The sequence below is a fragment of the Plectrocnemia conspersa genome, unplaced genomic scaffold (assembly GCF_051122295.1).
Source record: "Plectrocnemia conspersa isolate PC_06_02 unplaced genomic scaffold, ASM5112229v1 ptg000014l, whole genome shotgun sequence".
Classification (NCBI taxonomy): Eukaryota; Metazoa; Arthropoda; class Insecta; order Trichoptera; family Polycentropodidae; genus Plectrocnemia; species Plectrocnemia conspersa.
This window is the reverse complement of record NW_028277178.1, coordinates 22,663,801-22,684,047: the sequence shown is the minus strand read 5'-3', so window position 1 is coordinate 22,684,047 and position 20,247 is coordinate 22,663,801. Positions and strand designations below refer to the sequence as shown.

At 39.5% G+C, this 20,247-nt stretch overlaps 1 long non-coding RNA gene across 1 annotated transcript in view; it reads left to right on the top strand.

Moving 5' to 3' along the window:
• The window catches only part of LOC148226521 (uncharacterized), a 123,437-nt gene that overhangs the window by 21,058 nt on the left and 82,132 nt on the right, over nucleotides 1-20,247 (top strand). The gene's annotated exons all lie outside the window — the stretch shown is intronic.

Sequence of the window (20,247 nt, the reverse complement as noted above, 5' to 3'; positions counted from 1 at the left end):
CATAACAGTTAGTTGGAATCTCATATGGCTCGCCTCTCGATCACACGTATAACAGAGTTATGCTTACCACAATTTAACATGGATTTGACATAGAATTCAACCAGTCGTATTGCTGCAATACAATTCCAAAATATATCTGTTCTTCTAATCTAAACAATGAATAAAATTATCCCTGACTGGTAACACCACTGTCTTTGATTGCTATTATAATTTTAGTAGAGATAATGTAAATCAATGGTAGTCGAGCATTCAGATCAGCAGTTAGTAAAATTTCGACCATCAATTGTTCTACCTCCTTTTTATGTTTATTCCTGCAGTTAATCCAATTTCAAGTGCCACATTATTCATGGCTTCTAGGTAATTCGACAGTTTGATATTGTATAATAAACAAAATGAAGCTGAAACTCATGTTATAGATAAATAACAGTTGTGTATATACAAAAAATTGTTAGCAAATTTATTCTAAAGGTGTATTAAAATATAGTTAAATTGGAGGATATAGGAAAACACAAAACAATAGTTTTAAACATTTTTTATTGTGAAAGTAAATACATTAGTGAAAAATTATATTTTTTGTATACGAATACACATAGCAAAGAAACTGTTCGAAAAACATAAATATAAGCACATGTATGTATGTATTATATATACATATATCATTGTTTTTGACAGAATTCAACAGGAGTCGATGCAGATTTTCAAGCTGTCGTCATCAAAGGCAAGTACCATGTTTAATTCCGTCAAAAACACATACAATCACACGTTAATTAAAATAAAAAATACATTATCCATATTGAGCGATTCTTCATTACAAACATTTTAAAGCATATTAAACATAGTATTATATTAATGAGCTATTGATTAGGTAAAAAGTATATATAAATGCCATTTATTTTTAAATTATTAGATATACTTTTGACCATGGGAAATCTTTCTAACAATTCATCATATTGAACTATATGTTGAGATTCAGGTTGACTACACAAATCAAATATTTATTTTATGTACATAGTAATAATTTGAAACAGATAATATTGTTAAATTGTATTATTAAATAAATTAATATATTATTATAGATTTCGTTTTAAGTCCTTCTACAAGTAGATGCCGAGACACCTTGTAAGTTGCATCATACTTAATCGCACACATATGTTGGTCAATTTTTTTCTACAGAATCACCGGTATCCAAAAATAATCATGTATTGAGACACATACTCCAAAGGTTTAATAATAATGTATGGTACGCAGGGCCGGTCCTAGGTTATTTGGCGCCCCAGGCAAAAACTAAATTTGCGCCCCCCCCTTTCTATTAATACTTTAAAAACTCATTACATTAGCTCAAAAATATAATTTAAATTAAAGTAATCTAATATTATATTTGACACGATACTCTCTTTTGAGAATGTGGGTATTTAAGAATTTGTAATTTTATTTTCGTCGCGATTTTTTACGCTTGAAAAAATCTAGAGTACACAGTAGGGTGTACCAAAAAACTAATCTAATGGTGAAATTCACAATGAGACACATCAAAACCTTTGCGAACACTCAACAGCTTACGACAGGGTGATGCTCTAGCGTGCAATCTGTTGCCCTAGAAAAAGTAATCCGAGATGCCAAACTAGATATAACCGGCAGTGTTTATAATAAATCGATACAAATTTTCGCCTGCGCTGATGACATATATATAGTGGCGAGATCAAAACAGGCACTAATAGAAACATTTAACGCCATTGAATTAGCCAGGAAAATGGTTTTGAAGATCAATGAAACAAAAACAAAATACATGTCGGTTATGCCAAGTTAGAGGAGCCAGTATCCTGAAAATCTCGAAATGAACGAGTACACCTTTGAGTGTGTCAGTGACTACACATAACCCGGAATCCTGTCAACAGCTACAAACAATGTCAGCAAGGAGGTCAAGATCGCCGTCGTTGTTCTCCTCTCCATACTGTTAATCTTTCAACAGCCCGACTTCACGGCTTCCACCCTCTTGAATTCGCATCAAATAGAAATAACATATGTATGTTTTTATTGCTTTACAGCAAATCGCTAATAACAAGCCAACCAGAAATGCCATCATGAAGCCTTCATCGAGAATATGAAATACAAGAAGTTTTTCGATAGGAGACGGAACCTTTTTTACCTCATATTCATCAATTTGGCGAAGGCCAATCTGGTGAAAAACTTAAAACTGGAAGTTTATTTTTTCAAATTATTCATTTCTACCGATTTGTGGAGGAAAATTGTGGAGGAAACGAATCGACAATATTAATACATAGTGAAAATGTACCATTGTCAACGCGCACAAAAAAGGATGGATATAGATATTGATGAAATGTATATTTTTTTGCAATTGTCCTTCTAATATCGAGGAATTCGAGAAACGAGAGAAAAGAATAGTGGTCTACGGATTTCCTGTTACATTCGGTCGTTTACTCTGATACAATGTCGAGAAACAGATTAGAGATTATTTTTCGAAAGCTCCATTTTCCAGATAAGGAAAATTAAATTCAAGGTGACCGGCTATTCAAAATTCGTTTAGTAGTGGACGAATTGCGTAAAAAAATTAAAAACAAATTATACCCATACCAAAAAATTTGTATTTGTGGTGTTATGGCCAAGACGGTGTAGGGGCGAGGCGCACGCGGACAAAACGGCAGTTGGTCAGTGACCGCGAGAGGGAGAGGTTGAGGAGTGTGTGCGTGAATGCGCACGATTGATCCTCATTCGGTCACACACGAACCTGGAGCGCTCAATGTGGATGAAAATTGGACGAAACTGACAGTCGACGTGACGAACTACGAGGGTCGTCGCTTCTTGACGATCGTGGACTGCGGTCCATTCAGATTCGGCATTTGGCGAGAACTCCGATCAGAGTGCGCGACGGAGATAGTTCAGTATCTAGAACAAATCTTAGAGAGGGGCCCTCCACGTGAGCTGCTGATGGACAACGGTACGTCGTTCAGATCAGAGAAGACGGCGGTCATGTGTAAGAAGTGGAATGTACGGCGTCTCTTCAGAGCGGCGTACCGACCGCAGGAGAACGGCATCGCTTAGATCTCGAGCACAAGCTCGAAGAATTGACATTCACAAAGAAAAAAACAGCTAAAAACCTTAATTAAAAATAATACTCAGATGCCTGCACCAACGTCACAAGCGTCTCCTATATCCACGCCATCAGTGCCCGCGCCTCTGGCCTCCGCGATCATTTCGAAGCCAACGCATCATTTGGCGCCTATATTTTATAAAGCAAATGATAAAACTTCTACCGTAGCCAAACCAACACCAGAAGTTGGCAATAAGGAAATCTCCCCTGCGAAAAAGAGACCGCGCCCTAGTTTTCCAACCATTACAAACCCCTTGCCCTCACAACAGCCTACAACCGAAATTGAAGCTAAAGAGAAAAATATTTCTCCCATCATATTAAATAAACCCTCGGACTTCAAGTCAGCTAGGCAAACTATAATTAATAGTGGTTTGTCGTTCACTTTCGTTCAAAGCACTGACTGTGCTAAAATCTTTGCAGCAACAACGTCTGACTTCCGCAAAATAACCAAACTCCTAGACGACAGGCAATTTTCTTTTCATACATTCACACTAACAGAAGACAAGCCATTGCGTGTGATAATTCGCGGACTCAACGCCGAATACACATGTAGTAAAATCAAGGAAGAGCTGATGAAACTCAATTTTGAGGTTGAGTCAACAACCAACTAGTTAGTTCAAAAACCAAAAATCCAATGCTTATTTTTGCTTTCTCTAAAAAAGAGTGAACATAGTAAGCAAATCTATAACTTAGATTATCTTCTTCACCAACGCATTACGGTGGAGCAACTAAATAGATCCAGAGGTATTCTACAGTGCCACAGATATTTTAGGAAAACGCGATATACATGTAGAATTTCCAAACTCGCACACATTTTATCGCAATGGTTAGGCCATCAACGCTCGACATAGCGATTTGCAAAATCTTTCCAGGCATGGCGCTTGAAACCTTGCAACAATTATCGTCAGATCACTTACCGGTTAAATTTACAATTGGTATCAATGCTGAGAAAATAGATAAAAGCTCTGTTTTTTCAGAAGCAGACTGGCCCGGTTTTAAAGAGCATGTAAATAACAGCTTACACACCAACTCACTCTACCGGCCGCAGCGGCCGTGTGCACTTTTACCTAGCTATATATTTTCTTAGAATTAACAACCATTAAAATGGGCTTAGGTAATCTTCTAGTTCCATGAAAGGATGTGAAATTTTTCGAAAAAAAATATTAAAAAATTTTTTTTTACGAATTGCACGTGTTTATAAAAAAAACTCCGCCATCCCCTCTCTAACGGCCGCAGCGGCCGACGAGAATTAGTTGTCGTTTGTCCTTCGCTGAGTGTTATTGAAAGTTTTTAAAAAATTTAACTGTCGTTATTTTGTATACAGGTATGTATTATAATAATTAAATCAACAACTTCTATTATACTGATGTTATTATTAATTTTCATTATTGATTTATTCATTAATTTTAGAGAAATATCCCTAAAAATGTCTCGCTTCTTGAATGATGAAGAAATTCGTCTGCTAGTAGAAATTCAAAATTCGGACGAAGAATATAAATACAGTAGTGACGAATCAGAAGATACTGATCATGTGAGTGTCAACTCTTACCACAGCGATGCTGAGAGCGAAAAAGAGTTGCCAATACGTCAGGAATTACCAGCTGCACCTGGTAATGACAACACTCATCCACCAGCAAAAGATCATAGTGTGTGGTATTGTTTTCCTCAAACTACTGGAAGGACTCCTGCACATAATATTATTAGAGGTTCAACCAACAAAGTCATTTTACCACCAGGCACTACAATTGAGGATCCAGTGGACGCCTTTCATTTAATTTTCCCAGATAATTTATTGTCAATAATAACAGAAATGACTAATAAGGAGGCTATCAGAGTGCATGCAGAAAACCAATATAAAAAACAGTGGAAACCAGTTGATAATATAGAGATGGGTGCATTTATTGGGGTGTTGTTGACAGCTGGTCATCTAAAATCGTCAGATGTAAGTATTGACCGATTATGGAGTAAAAAATACGGACCTCCAATTTTTCGAGCGATCATGTCCAAAAATCGATATCACGAAATTTGTCGGTTTATTAGATTTGATGATAAAGACTCGAGACATGAAAGGCGTGCCAACGATAAACTTGCACCTATCAGAGACTTGTGGGAACAAATAAATATTAATTTTGGAAAATTTAACATGCCATCATGCAATCTAACTGTGGATTTGAATTGTTTGGTTTTGATGGTAAGTGTCCATTCAAACAATATATGCCATCAAAACCAGAAAAATATGGAATCAAAATATTTTGGATCAATGATTCACAAACAGGATTTCCATTAGGAGGGATTCCATATTTAGGAAAAGAAGGAAGCCAACGTGCGATCAATCTCGGCGAAAAAATTGTCGAAAAATTATGTATACCATATTTCGGATCAAATAGAAATATAACAATCGACAATTTTTTTACTTCAAAGCAATTGGCTCTAAATATGAAAAGTTGTGGCCTAACCATAACTGGAACGAACAAAAATTTTCATTCAAATCGTTCTCGGGAAGAATTTTCGACAATTTTCGGTTTTACAAAGAGCCTCACTTTGGCGTCATATGTACCGCGAAAAGGAAGAGGAGTAATTTTACTGTCCACAATGCACAATAGTGATACGATTGTACAAGAAAATAAGCGCAAACCAGAAATTATAATTGACTACAATAAAACGAAAGGAGGCACTGATCTTATGGATAAAATGCTGAAAACATACACATGCAAAAGGAAGACAAACAGATGGCCTGTAGCATTTTTTACAAATATTTTAGATATCAGTGCATTGGCGGCGTATCTTATATACACCAATATATATATAAAAATTGGAATTTAAAAAAAAAACGATAGGAGAAATTCATTTTTAGAAGAACTTAGTGAGTCACTAATTTTACCAAATTTGCAGCGAAGACAGCATCAAAACTTACGCAACAAAGACTTGAAAGAATCGATTAGTTTTATAAATTGTTCAATTGGAAAGAAACGCGAAAATTCTACGGCACCTTCAACTTCATCAGTAAAGAAAAGTCGTAAACAATGCCATTTATGTGAAACGGAAAGAAGAATATTCCAGTGTTGTATACGTTGCGCTCAAAATACATGTAATAATCATGCTAAAATGATTTGTGATAAATGTTTAAATCAATAAAAAAAGGATTGAAAATAATATACATAGTTTTATTTTGAATTTTTAATCTCTTAATTTTTTTATTTGAATGGTAAAAAGTTTTATTTTGTAATCAAAATGTATCATGTTTATTTTGTTAACCCTTTCAGACCTGGTGTTCATAATTATGTACATCAAGTTCATTATTTTTTTTTATGAACTTGGATCGATATTTTTTATTCACACCTAATTTTTTTAAGTCTGGCAACATTCATTAACACTTTATCTACCGCTCACGCCAATTGGCGTCCTGAGTGTGCCGAAAGTTAAACACCGCAGACGCCAATTGGCGTCCTGTGTATGTTTTCGTTTCCATGTCAAATTAAAAATATATGTTTAGTGTTTTATTTGATTTTTTTTAAGAGATGACTAAATAAATGTATGAATTTTCATTTTATTTTAATTTTTTTTTTTTTAAATTATATTTAGACAAATGCGAAGGTTTTATAAATATATTTTATATTTCTTTCATCAGGCAGTTTCACTACCAGACAAACTTCTGTATCTTTTGATGTGGTCCGAATATTTCAACAAATTTTTCTAGACATGTTATAAATGTAACAATGCATCAATTCAAGCCATTATTAAGTGGTTCTCAACATGTGGTTCGCCAGAAATAGAAATTAATTATTACATTTCCTTATTATTAGATTTTAAAATTGATTGATGATTTTAAAATTATAAAAGCAAGTAATCTAGGAATTTAAATAAATATAATTAAAATTGAGGTAACCAGCGGTTCTCAAACTTTTTCAAATTTCTAAAAATTTTATCCAGCACACTTTTTTTTCGGACGGTGTAAAAAAAGAAAAAATATGATATTTTATACACAAACATAAATATGTATTTTTAAAAATAATTTATTGGGTAAATGGGTTTATTTAGAAATAAAGTCAAATTACATAAAATTAAAAAATACGATGTACATATTAGGTAATCCCGGAATTAATGTCGTTTTTTATTAACACTCAAACTTATTTTTTTTTTCAATTATTTAATATTTTTTTAATACAAAGTAATTTCTAGTGTTATCTACGACTCTTTGCCATCTTGTTACTAGATCTAAAATTCCTTATTCATAAAAGGCTTTTGGTTTAGATTCGAAGAACTCCGAAAGACCCGATTTCAGTTTTTGTCGAATTGTCGAATTTTTTGTTCCCTAATTGCGTTTCTAAAAAGCGAAATAAGTGAAAGTTGCTCGGTACCAAGTCCAGAGAATAGGGTGGATGCAATAAAACATCCCAGCTAAGGTCCTGGATTTTTTTACGGGTAATATCGGCAACATGCGGCTGGGCGTTATCATGTTGAAGAATGACATTACTTTTATTCACAAGAGCAGGTCTAATTTTTTGTAACGTCGTATTTAATTTGTCCATCTGTTCACAATAGAGGGCTGCAGTAACAGTTTGCCCTTGTTTTAAAACATCATAATAAATTACACCTTTCGAATCCCACCACACACACAATAATGCTTTCCGAGGATGTAGTCCTGGTTTTGGTGTTGGAATTGGGGTTTGACCTCGATTTAACCATTGTTTCTATTTTTTTATATCATGATAAAGAACCCATTTTTCGTCTCTGGTGATAAAGTCATGGAGAAACGGGGTAAAATGTTGCTTTTCTTGCAGTATTTTGCATGTGTTGAGGCGTTGAGCTTTGTTGCGTCGGTGAGCGCGTGAGGAACCGAGATACCTTATTTTTTAACTTTTCGCAGTTTCTCAAGATAACGATGGGTGTTCGACCGTGATGTGCCGACTTTCTTCGATAATTCATCAATGGTCATAATCGGATTTGCTTCGATTTCCGCCTTTAGAGCTGGACTATCCACTAGACTGGGCCGTCCACTTCGAAGCTCGTCCTTCAAATCGAGATTGCCCGTTGGAAATTTTTTGAACCCACTTTGGCACTTTCTTTTGTCCAGTATATCATCGTAAATGTCATAAATGCATTCTGTTGCTTCTGTCGCAGTTTTTTTTGAATGAAACGAAAACAGCATACAGTTTCTTAAATGTGTTTCCGAAGGACACGTCTCTGCCATTGTTTGTAAATGGGGTAGAAAAGTTTTTTTTTGTTTAAAAGAAAATTACAACGCACGTATTCACTGCTCATCGGACCAAAAAATACTAAGCCAAAGTTGCCTATTAAAAAAACGACATTAATTCCGGGATTACCTAATATATAAAAAGTACAAGACACTAAACATTTATCATATCATTAACCATTAGATAGTATTGGATTACTGAGAATCTCAAGATTGTCAGATTAGTAAGATTCTATTGTATTTTTTTCTATCCTGCTATAAGGAAATTCCAACATATTTTTTGTGAGTAAATATTATCTCCCTTCAGATAATACTGGCTTACTGGAAATACCGAATCTCAGTGACACATTATTTTAGAAAGTGGGAATTTTTTCGAGTAATTATTTTTGAATTATTAGCACGATACACATAAAAACTTATGGATAAGAATTAAGTTTAAGTTATACTATCGTGTGAAGTGCATCTGGTTTTCGTGTGCTCGAGTGAATATTCGAAAAATATTACGAACTGTTTATAAAACATAGTTTTTTAGTTAGATACGAGTGTAGAATCTACGTGAAAATAATTACAGTTTATGTTATTTAATATAGTGTTAAATATATATAGATATTCCAAGTGACAATGAAAATTATAATGATAGTGATTCAGACTCCTCTGTTCATGAAAGAAATCGTCCACATGCTATGATGCTCATGAGCAATGAGGAAGATGAACAAGAAAAATACTTAGAAGACACTTTACAAGACACAAAACTTTATTGAAGATGACTTGATTCCCGTTATTGCAGAATAAACGAATAGACACCATAATCAACACATCAACAGATACAAACTGCAAATAAAATCTAAAAAATGGGTGGATGTAACGGTACCAGAATTAAAAAATTGGTTTGAGTTGATATTGCTAATGGGCCTGGCAAAAAAAGGCTCATTACACCTGTATTAGACAATAAATCCACTAACAGAAACCTTGATATTTACAAAAACCATGAGTAGAAATAGGTTTTATCAAATATTACGTTACCTGCGTTTTTTCAATAATGAAAATGTTCCTGATAATGTAGGATTACTGTTCAAAGTACAAAAAATAATTGATTATTTCTCCGAAAGATTAAAAAAGATGTACAAACCAAGCCAAAACACATCTCTGGATGAGGGTATGATCCCATGGTGTGGAAGATTAAATTTTCACGTATACAACCCCAGTAAGCTCACAAAGTACGGTATAGTGATAAGAATGGTATGTGAATTAGTGTCAGGATACATATCAAAATTTTAAATATATATTAAGGACCTAGAATTTCGTTACAAGATTCAATATCACATCTAACATCAGACAATAAACACAAATGGCATCATCTTTATATGGACGATTATTATAAGTGCTGAAATAGCAAAAAAAATATATATATGAAAAAAAATAGCATCTGTGGTACCATAAGGAAGAATCGGGTTTTACCAGAATATCTAAAAAATGCAAAATTACGAATATTTGAAACCAAATATAAACGATATGGGGTAATATTGTTGCAATTGTGAAAAACAGTAAAAAATCGAGACACTTTAAACTTTCATTATATAACTAGTTATTGTGAAAAGTGATTTACACGTGAAAGACAATGTAAATTATGTGTGTATGTGCCTGGAAAATTTCACATTACGATGGAGTGAATTACAACGGTTAGTGAATATTTTATTGCAAATGAATTATACATCAGTAAACTCGTATTAGTAAAAATGTCACAATACAAAAGAAAAGTTTGCTTGAAAAAAGTTTTTACAAATTTAAAAAAGTTTGAGAACCGCTGGTTAACTAAATTTAAATTATTTTTATTAAAATTTCTAGGTTATTCGTTTTTATAATTTTAAAATCAAGATAATCATTTTAAAAATCTAATAATAAGGAAAAGTAATAATTATTTTTTATTTCCGGCGAACCACATGTTGAGAACCATCTAATAATAACTTGAATTGATGCATTGATACATTTATAGCATGTCTAGAAAAATTCAACGAAATATTCGGACCGTATCAAAAGATACATAAATTTAAATAAAAAAGGTAAAATTCGCGAAGTTTTGCGAAAAGGTGCCGGAAATTTAGCGTAAGTCTGGTAGTGAAACTGCCGGTCGGTAAAGTGTTAACCTTACTTAAAATTTACGTCAGCGTGTGTCGAGTTGTTCCTGAGATATTCGGTAAATTAAGACATCATGGCCGAGAAATTTTCAAAAGTACAAGGTAAGTGTATTTAAATTGATTTTTTTCACAGAACTTATAATCAAAGTTTTAAAATATTTACATATAATAATGTAGAAAGATTACAGTTGATTTATTATTATTATTTTTTGTTTCCTAAAAACATTTTTTTTTAATTTACGATCAATTAAAAATGATGTACATAATTATGTACAAATAGTCCCCATGGTTGCAATATAAGAATTAATATATTTTCGATAATGTTTTTTTTTTGTACTACTCAATCGTAAATTATGCACTATAAATAATCAATTACTTATAAAAATAGCTATTTAAATATTTTTAGAAAGAATCTACGACCCTACAAACGAAAAGGATATGGAGGAAGTTTACGAATTACTTGAAGATTCTGATTTTGGACTAGATGATGACGAATTCGAAGACATGGACACTGAATATGAGGCTACATCAAATATAATAAGAGTAGGTGCTGATCGCATGGATGCAAATAATATTCCAGCAGATAGACACGACATTGAAATTAGTAACACTGAAGATAACGAGTTGATAACTAACAAACAAAATATTAAATGGCGGCGTAGAAATTTTGAAAATCCAAACATAACTTGGACTGATAAAACGAACTTGAATTATACTGATATATTGGATCCGATAAATTATTTCAATAAATATATAAATGAAGAGGATTTTGAAAAAATGGCCGAATTTACAAATTTATTTGCAATTCAAAAAAATTGTAATAATTATAAAATGTCAGATAAAAATGAAATGAAAACACTTTTTGGACTACATATAGCAATAGGAACTTTAAAGTTGCCTCGAGTACGTCTGTTTTGGGATAGATCTCTTGGTATTAATTTATTTATTGATTCAATGTCAAGGGATAGATTTTTCCAATTGAGGAGTAATTTACATCTTGTAAATAATTTAGAAATACCTGCAAATAATATTGATAAACTTTATAAAGTACGTCCAATATATAATTCAATTAGAAAACGTTGTCTTGATTTACAAAAGGAAGAAAACTTATGCGTTGATGAGCAGATCGTGCCTTTTAGAGGGCAACTCTCAATAAAGCAGTATATAAAAGGAAAACCGTCACCATGGGGAATAAAATTTTTTGTTCTTTGTGGAAAATCAGGACAGATGTACGATTTTATTATTTACCAAGGTAATACGACGGAGTTAGACTGCAACAAAAAAAAACTCTATGGTTTAGGAGCATCGGTCGTGCTTCATCTAACAGAGAGTATTCAACAGGAAGGGCATAAATTATATTATGATAATTATTTCTCTTCATTCGATTTATTAAAAACATTATACCGCCGTAAAATATACGCTGCAGGAACAATACGAGTTAACAGGTTTGCTAATCCTCCATTACGATCCGACAAAGATATGAAAAAAGAAACGAGAGGATGTAGCGATGAAGTTACAAGCATAGATGGTGAAGTAGTTTTAGTCAAATGGCTGGATAGCCGTGCAGTTACACTCGCATCAAATTTCGTTGGAACTGGTGCAATTGATGAAGTTGAACGTTGGGAGAAAAAAGAAAAAAAATACATCAAAGTAAAACGTCCTGAAATTGTAAAGCTATACAATCAATCGATGGGAGGCGTCGATCTTTTAGATCAATTGATAGGGCTTTACCGAATATCTATTAGATCGAGGAAGTGGACCCTTCGATTAATTTTTCATGCGGTGGACTTGGCAATTGTAAATAGTTGGTTAGAATATAGATGTGCAATGAGAAAATTAGATATACCACATAAAAAACAATTAGATTTATTACATTTTCGGATGCGTCTTTCTGAAAGTCTTGTAAAGATGGGCAAATCTAATATTTTATCTAATAGAGGGAGACCAAGCAAAAGTTCGCCATCACCATTAGCAAAGCGATTAAAATTTGGTCAGGAAGTACGTCCTATATCGGAAATACGATATGACATGACAGACCACATGCCATTTCTCGATAATAACAAAGAGGGAAAAAGATGCAAAAATAACTGCAATAAGAGGACACATTTTTATTGTGATAAATGTAAAGTACATTTATGTCTCACAAAAAAACAAAATTGTTTCGCCTCGTACCACCGCAAGTAAAAAGTTTTATTTTATTATCAATATGTTTTAAAAATAAGTTTTTAATTGTATTATAGTATAAGCTATAAAAATTATGTCTGTGTGGAATTTATTTCATTTAATTATTAAAAAAAAACTGCATCGATTTCATTACATTGTGACGCTTGAGACGGTTTGTACATAATTATGTACATATTTTTTTTTATAGTAAATATGAGAATAGAAAATTTATTTTAATGTTTTTATTTTCCTTAAACCTAAATGAACCCAAATATATCAAAAAATATTTTTTATCGCACTTAACAATAAATCAGGTCTGAAGGGGTTAATTTATTAATTAGCCCACTTTTATTTAATGAAAATAAATAAAATATATGTAAGAAATCTAAATTTTAATTTAAAATATCATAATTGATAGTTTTACGCATTTAACTATTCTAAATTTCCTATAAATTGATGCCGGCCTCTTAGGCCGCTAGGCGTAGGATGACTGACAAAACAGTAGTATGAGGTTAACGGTTAAACAAGAAAATCAATTTTACATACATTTCTTTAAATTTTATTTAGGCCGCAATAGAATCAATATGCGATTGTCTTATTGTTGACGCCCGTTTCGCCTTTTGTATGCGTTCGCGAGCGCCGTCATACAGCGTTCGGGAATGTCCCCGAATTTGACAGCAGTCGGCTCCAATCGTCGTTACGAAGCGATCGGATCACGCCGAGCTCAATAAAGTTTTTACACAAGCACACGTGTTTTTTTTTTTTTTTTTTTTTGGATTCAGACCTAAGAACTAACCAGCACGTGTATCCCTACACGCAACATATTGGTCCTTCTACCCAGATTCGTGAGACGACGCTTACACGTCGCGAAGGTCTGAATCTGAAAACATTGTCGTAGCCACGAGGTCGTCCACCACAGACTCACAGACGCGGAGCCGAGAAGCGCTACCCAGCCGTCAGGTTAGGACAACACATTTGTCGAGCACATCGACCAGTCAGCGGGTCCAGGAGTTGGTCTCCGAAGTGACGCAGTGGAGCGTCGAGTCGCTCGTAGAAAGAGCCAACGGGTCCAGGATCTGGTTCCCTGAAGCTGACGCAGCTCAGCGCCAGGCAGTCTACGCCCCAGGGGCACAGAAATGTGCACTCCCCGATTAAAGAAGGAGTCTTAGAGATAAGGCGGGCTTTTAACGCCATAAAAGAGGCCACTAGGCAAACCGCAAGGACCGATTTGGCGCCGGCTCTTGTATCGGAGACATTTTCTGTCGCAGTACCTGCGATGACAGCTGCGCCTCTGCCGGCGCCTCACCCTGTGACTACACCGGTACCAGCACAGGCGGACTGGCAGCTTGCAAAGCCGCTTAAAAAAACGAGAAAAGGAGGGCGCCAAAGGACACAGCAAGTGTCGTACAAGCGCAGGCACAGGCGAAGAAAAACGCTCTGGCAAAAAGCGCTCCCGCGAAGGTCACCTCGAAGACGGCAAAAAGGGACGCCAAAACGCGAGCCCCACTCGGCCCGCGAAACGAGGCAATCGTGATTGCGACTGGCAAAATCACGTACGCGGAAGTGATCCGCGCAATCAGGAAAACGGTAGTGCTTCCAGAGAAAGCAGAAGTGAAAAAAATCCGGAAAACACGAAGCGGAGAAGTGCTTCTGGAATTGAAGCGCGGATCACAAAACGCGACGGAGCTTCTCGCAGCGATTGCCTCCGAAATGGGCGAAGAAAACCCCGCCAAAATTCTCACTCCTCAAACGAGAGTGACTTTGCGGGATCTCGACGGCGGCACAGACGTAGAGGAGGTCAAAGAGGCGATAGCTGCAGCTCAACCAGAGCTGAAGGACCTCAAAGTTCTTTCGCTGCGACCCTCCTACGGCGGAACACAGACAGCAGTGGTCTTACTGCCCACCGAGCATGCTGTGAAACTACTAAAAATTGGGAAAGTCCGCGTCGGCTGGATCAACAGCCGCGTGCGGGAAGCCCCACGGCGACCGGAACGCTGCTACAGGTGCCGCGAAACAGGCCACATCGCTGCGAAATGCACATCCCCCCGAGACAGGAGCAAAGAGTGCTTTCGCTGCGGTCTAGAGGGCCACAAGGCAGCAACGTGTATCGGCAAGAAGGTCGCCGCGATGGAAACGAGCGCATCAACGTCCTGCAAATAAACCTTAACGGGTGCAGGACGGCCCAAGACTTAATGATGCACACTTCCATCGAAAAAGGCGCGGACCTAGTGCTAATCTCAGAGCAACACCACCATTCTTCGCACCGTTGGTACGGAGGATCTGGCTGCAAGTGCGCCATTTATGTGCCGTCGTCGAGACTTAGGGAGAGCGGCGTCGGAGCGGCAGACGGTGAGGGCTTCGTATGGGTCGAGGCCGGGGGGATACGGTTTTACAGCTGTTATTACTCCCCGAACTCGCCCATCGATGCTTTCATCGGCGACATGGCCCGGCTAGCAGAGGACGTCAGGACACTGCCCGTCGTCGTCGCCGGGGACTTTAACGCCAAGGCACCGGAGTGGGGATCATCCACGACGGACCGCCGAGGAGTTGTGCTCTCGGAGACGGCGTCGCAGCTTCACCTGCACGCGGCTAATCGAGGAAGCGCCTTTACGTTTGGACGTGGAGATAGCGGTTCCATAATAGACGTATCGTTTACAAGCGAGTCGATCGCAAATCGAATTGCGAAATGGGAAGTTCTGGAAAACACATACTCGGGCAGCGACCACTTATACATAGAGTTTCAGCTTGCCGATCGAGCGGAAAGAAGCAGACTTCCCACAAGCACCGGTTGGGCGGCCAGCAAGCTGGACAGCGATAAGCTGGACAGGGCGGTGGCCGCTGAGAGAAGCAAAGTGATCGACTCTTAAAGCTCTTAACATCGAGATCAGCACAAGCAAATCGCGATGCTGGAACGAGATGTGCGCCACGCTGGCCCTTGACCCGTGGGGCACACCGTATAAACTTGTAAGAAAAAAGCTGCGAAGAGCGACCGTCGACCCATACCTCGAAAATGAAGAAAATATGGAATTAATAGTCGACGGCCTCTTCCCGCAGCATCCGGAACTATCCAAAATAAGCATCGCAGCAGACAACGCCGAGAACAATTCCCTTCTGTTTAGCGTGAAGGAATTGACCGATGCTGCAAAAAGGCTTAGCGTGAAAAAGGCTCCTGGCCCGGACGGCGTGCCTAATGCAGTCATACGCCAAATCGCCGCAACAGACCCACAACTGCTGCTTGCTGCTTACAACACGTGCCTTAGCGAGGGCACGTTTGCCAAACCCTGGAAAAGGCAGAGGCTTGTGCTGATCTCCAAGGGCAAGGGAGCTGAACCCGGTCCATCCGCGTACCGCCCCCTGTGCATGCTGGACGGTTGTGGCAAAATTATGGAGAGAATGATCCTGCAGCGCCTCCACGCCACACTAGAGGACGAAACGACCGGACTGTCGGAAAAGCAGCACGGCTTTCGCTCCGGCAGATCCACAATAAAAGCTATCGAGAGCGTCGTAGCGAGAGTAAGGAAAGCGTGGGAAGGCAGCGTCAAAGCTAGCAGCCACGCTGTGCTTATTGCTCTTGACGTCCGAAACGCCTTTAATTCGGCCAGATGGCAACTAATATTAAAAGCGCTTACAGAGAAGAAAGCTCCAGCGCCCCTGGTAAGACTCGTCGAGAGCTATTTCGCTGATAGGGTGCTGGAGTACGGAAGCGGGGCTGGTAAACGCCTCCGCCGAGTGACGGCAGGCGTTCCGCAGGGGTCGGTACTCGGACCTACACTCTGGAACGTTATGTACGACGAGCTGCTGCGAGTGGCCATGCCGGACGGCGTGGAACTCGTCGCCTTCGCAGACGACGTCGCGGTGATGGCCACCGCCAAGACGACCACGCAGCTGCAGACTGTCGCAGAAGAGGCGCTACATGCGATCCAGAGATGGATGGACCACGCCGGGCTCACACTAGCGACTGAGAAGACCGAAGCAGTCTTCTTCACTAGGAAGCGGAAGCTACCGCCGCCCAAGATAGCTTGGAATGGCAACGAAGTAGCTTTTAAAATAGCAATACGCTACTTGGGCGTGCATATTGACGACAAGCTGCGTTTTGCAGCTCACGCGGAAGCGACTGCGGCCAAAGCCGCCAGAGTCGCTGAAGATCTCGCCAGGCTGATGCCGAACGTGGGTGGACCCAAGCAGAGAAAAAGAAACCTGTATAACGAGGTGGTCCACTCAGTCCTCCTATACGGCGCCCCGATATGGGCGCAAGCAACGAAAATAGAGAGGACCCGGCTCACACTGGCGAGAGTTCAACGCAGAAGCGCTCTGAGGCCGGTTTCACACGTGCCGGGTGCATTTGCCCGGCACCGGGCCGGCGCCGTGTAGTGGGGATGGTGTTGTATGGGCTAGTACTATCATTTCAGACGTGCCGGATAAATCTACCCGGCGCCGGCTCGGCGCTGACTGCCGGGTTGTCGCCGGCCGCGCTCACTAAGCTGTCCGGCGCCGGGTACCGAATTGAGTGTAGTGGGGGTAAGTAGGTCAAGTAGTAAACAAGCCGCGCCGCGCCGGCTGTCAGACGTTGATACTTAAATCGTGAAATATTGCAATAAAATTGAGATTAAAAGACAATGGCGGAAGAAATGGACCTTGAAGTTCTAATTACTTTAATAGAATCTCGCCCCGTCCTGTGGGACAAAACTAGTAACTTATATAGAAATAAAATCCTGACTTATTTATACTAAAATATTGTTACTTGTGTTAAATTGTTAAATTATATCTTTATTTCTCTAAGATTAGCTATTAAGCTAAATAAATTAATAAAAGAAATAAATAAATATAAAATAAAATCTTGTTTCGCTTACCTTATTGTTACTGCTAACATCTGCATAGGTTGAATACAATCCCTCATTACAGTGTCCTGGCGGTGTAGAACGTCCTTCAATTTGTCGTGCAACTCATGAAAAGAAGAGATGGACATTCGAAAATAGTTGAAGAATTTCTCTTCATGTTTTAGTAATTCTCCGAACAAAGTGTAAAAGGCCCCCACAAGGAGCCTCTTTTGAACGACAGGATGCACCCAATATACTCTTTGCTTTTTTTTCTGGCGTCGGCAATGCCGACGGTAAAGAATCCACATTGAAATAATCCGTTTATGATTCATATTTAGACTGTGTACACTGTATAGTGTCCACACTCATCACAGACTGGCGGTTGACGGGACTCGGCCGGGTTGCGAAAAAACCGGCCAGAGACCGGCTACGTGTGAAAGGTTGTAGACGGCGCCGGCCCGGTGCCGGGCAAATGTACCCGGCACGTGTGAAACCGGCCTGAGGGTAGCTTCCGCCTACAAGACAGTGTCCGAGGATGCCATCTTAGCCCTGTGTGACATTCCACCGCTAGACCTACTCGCCTTAGAGAGGCAGTCGGTCTACTACGGACAAGAAAAAGTAGCCGCCAGAAAGGCGACATTCACAGAGTGGCAGCGTAGATGGAACGAGTCCACCAAAGGCAGGTGGACGCACAGACTAGTCGCCGACCTGTCCGCCTGGACGGGAAGGACACACGGCGGCGAGCTGTCGTTCCATCTTACGCAAGTAATGACCGGGCACGGCTGCTTCGGTCAGTATCTCAGAAGAATCGGCAAGACAGCAAGCGCCGCGTGCCTCCACTGCGACACCACTGAAGACGACGACGCAGAGCACACCGTCTTCAAGTGCACAGCGTGGACGGCGAACAGAGCGGTGCTGGAAAGGGCCATAGGAAGAACTGCAACAGCAGACACTATGGTCCGACTTATGCGTCCGACGTTATAAAAATGAAAGAAGATGCTGAAAGAGAGCTCAAGATAGCGGCCCTGACGGGACAGAGTCTCTAAACTGGACGAGCTGAAGTGCAATATCGGAAGATAGTACCGGCCGTCCAGGAGAGGGCTGGGGAGAGGTTTAAGCCGGTAGGTCGCTGCTTGCAGCGGAATCCGGCACAATCACCAGCAATCTGGACGCTGGTGAAGTCTTTCGAAGATTTCCTCTCCTCACAACAAAAAAAAAAAAAAAAAAAAAAAGTCTACGCCCCAGGAAGCTGCCAGGACGCCTAATCCCATGAAGCTGCCGGAAAACCACGTGAAACACCACCCGGACGCCGAGTCCCGGGAAGTAGCTGCATCCAGCAAGAGAGAAAGGTTAGTGTCGATCATCCTAACCTAACTTCCTCTCCATTAAACACATTTCGTTTGCACTTTAATTTATAGTCATTTGTCAACGACAATCATGGAGTTGTTGACTAACAGTAGGGCGTGCCTCAAAAGTGAATTAATGAGGTTTAGCTGATCCTGTCAATGAACAGAGGGTCAGGGATAAATTCAATAGTTTTGGTACACTGCTGGACAGATTCCTCGCTGTCCAGCAACAAATTAGGATTCTAGATGCCGAAGGATATAATGAGGAAATCAATGCTTTTGAGGATAGATACTTTGAGGCTCTTAATGCGGCAAAGGTGTATATCAAAAGTCAACCTGAAGTGCGAAAGGACCCGATTAACAACCAAAACAAATTAACGCTGCCATCAATCAGCATTCCAAGTTTTGATGGCTCTCTTACAAAGTGGGTGGCTTTCCGCGACACTTAAGTCAGCTCGTGCACAATAACACAGAGCTAAGCGAAATTCACATATTTCATCATTTGAAGAATGCACTTAAAGATAACGCAGCCAGGGTCATAGAAACCTTTCAGAAATTTAGAATACGAGTAAGTGAAAATCGCGATGAATCCCAAGATTTAAAAAATAAATATATACATGAGTCTTGCGAAAGCTCTCGAGCCGACGCCAGACACCAACCCCCGTGTGCGATCGTCAAAGCCCCGCAGACCTCGCGGAAGGTCACTCCTCTGAGGAACCATCCCCGGCACCGCAGCCCGCCGCATTATCGCGACGACCTTGAGCGCCGCGCTGCAGCCCAACGGCTCTTCTCTTCTCTTCCATTGTCACCGGACACCACATACCTCTTCAAGTCCGACAAGGCGAACTGGTCGGAGTTGCGCGTCGGCGCTCGAACAGAGAGGACGTGCGGCCGGTTGTGTTAGCATCGAGGGCGCAGGCCTAACAGCGGGGCTCATTCCCCAATGGACGGCAGACCCTGAGGAGCTGACGAACCAGCTGGCAACCGCTGTAGAACATAGTGCTACACAGTGCTACGCAGCTCTACGAAGTGCTACGCAGTGCTACAGACAGACAGACGAATTGGGAAGGCGTTGGAGATCTCCCGGAAAAGTCGGAAAATTGGGGCTCAGAATTTTCCGGGTTTTTCCTGAATTTTTCCGACATTTGGATGATCTTGGATTTTTTTCGGATTTTCCGACTTTTCCAAAAAATTTTCCACGCCCAACGATCGACACGCGGAATTCAAGTTCCCCAAAAAGCTTTTCGGGATTTTCCCGGATAAGCGGCCAATTTTTCCCAGCTTTTCCGGGCATTCCTGGGAGGTGGGTCGAAGGCCGACAATTTGCCGAAGGAATTTCCCGGATTTTCTGATCAGGAAGAAAAAAATTTCCGAATTTTCCGGATAGTTTCGTGTGGAGATCAATCCCAAATTTTCGGAGAAAAACTTTCTATTAAAAAATTAAAGAAAATATAAGAATGGAGTCGGATGCGACGAGCCGTGAAGC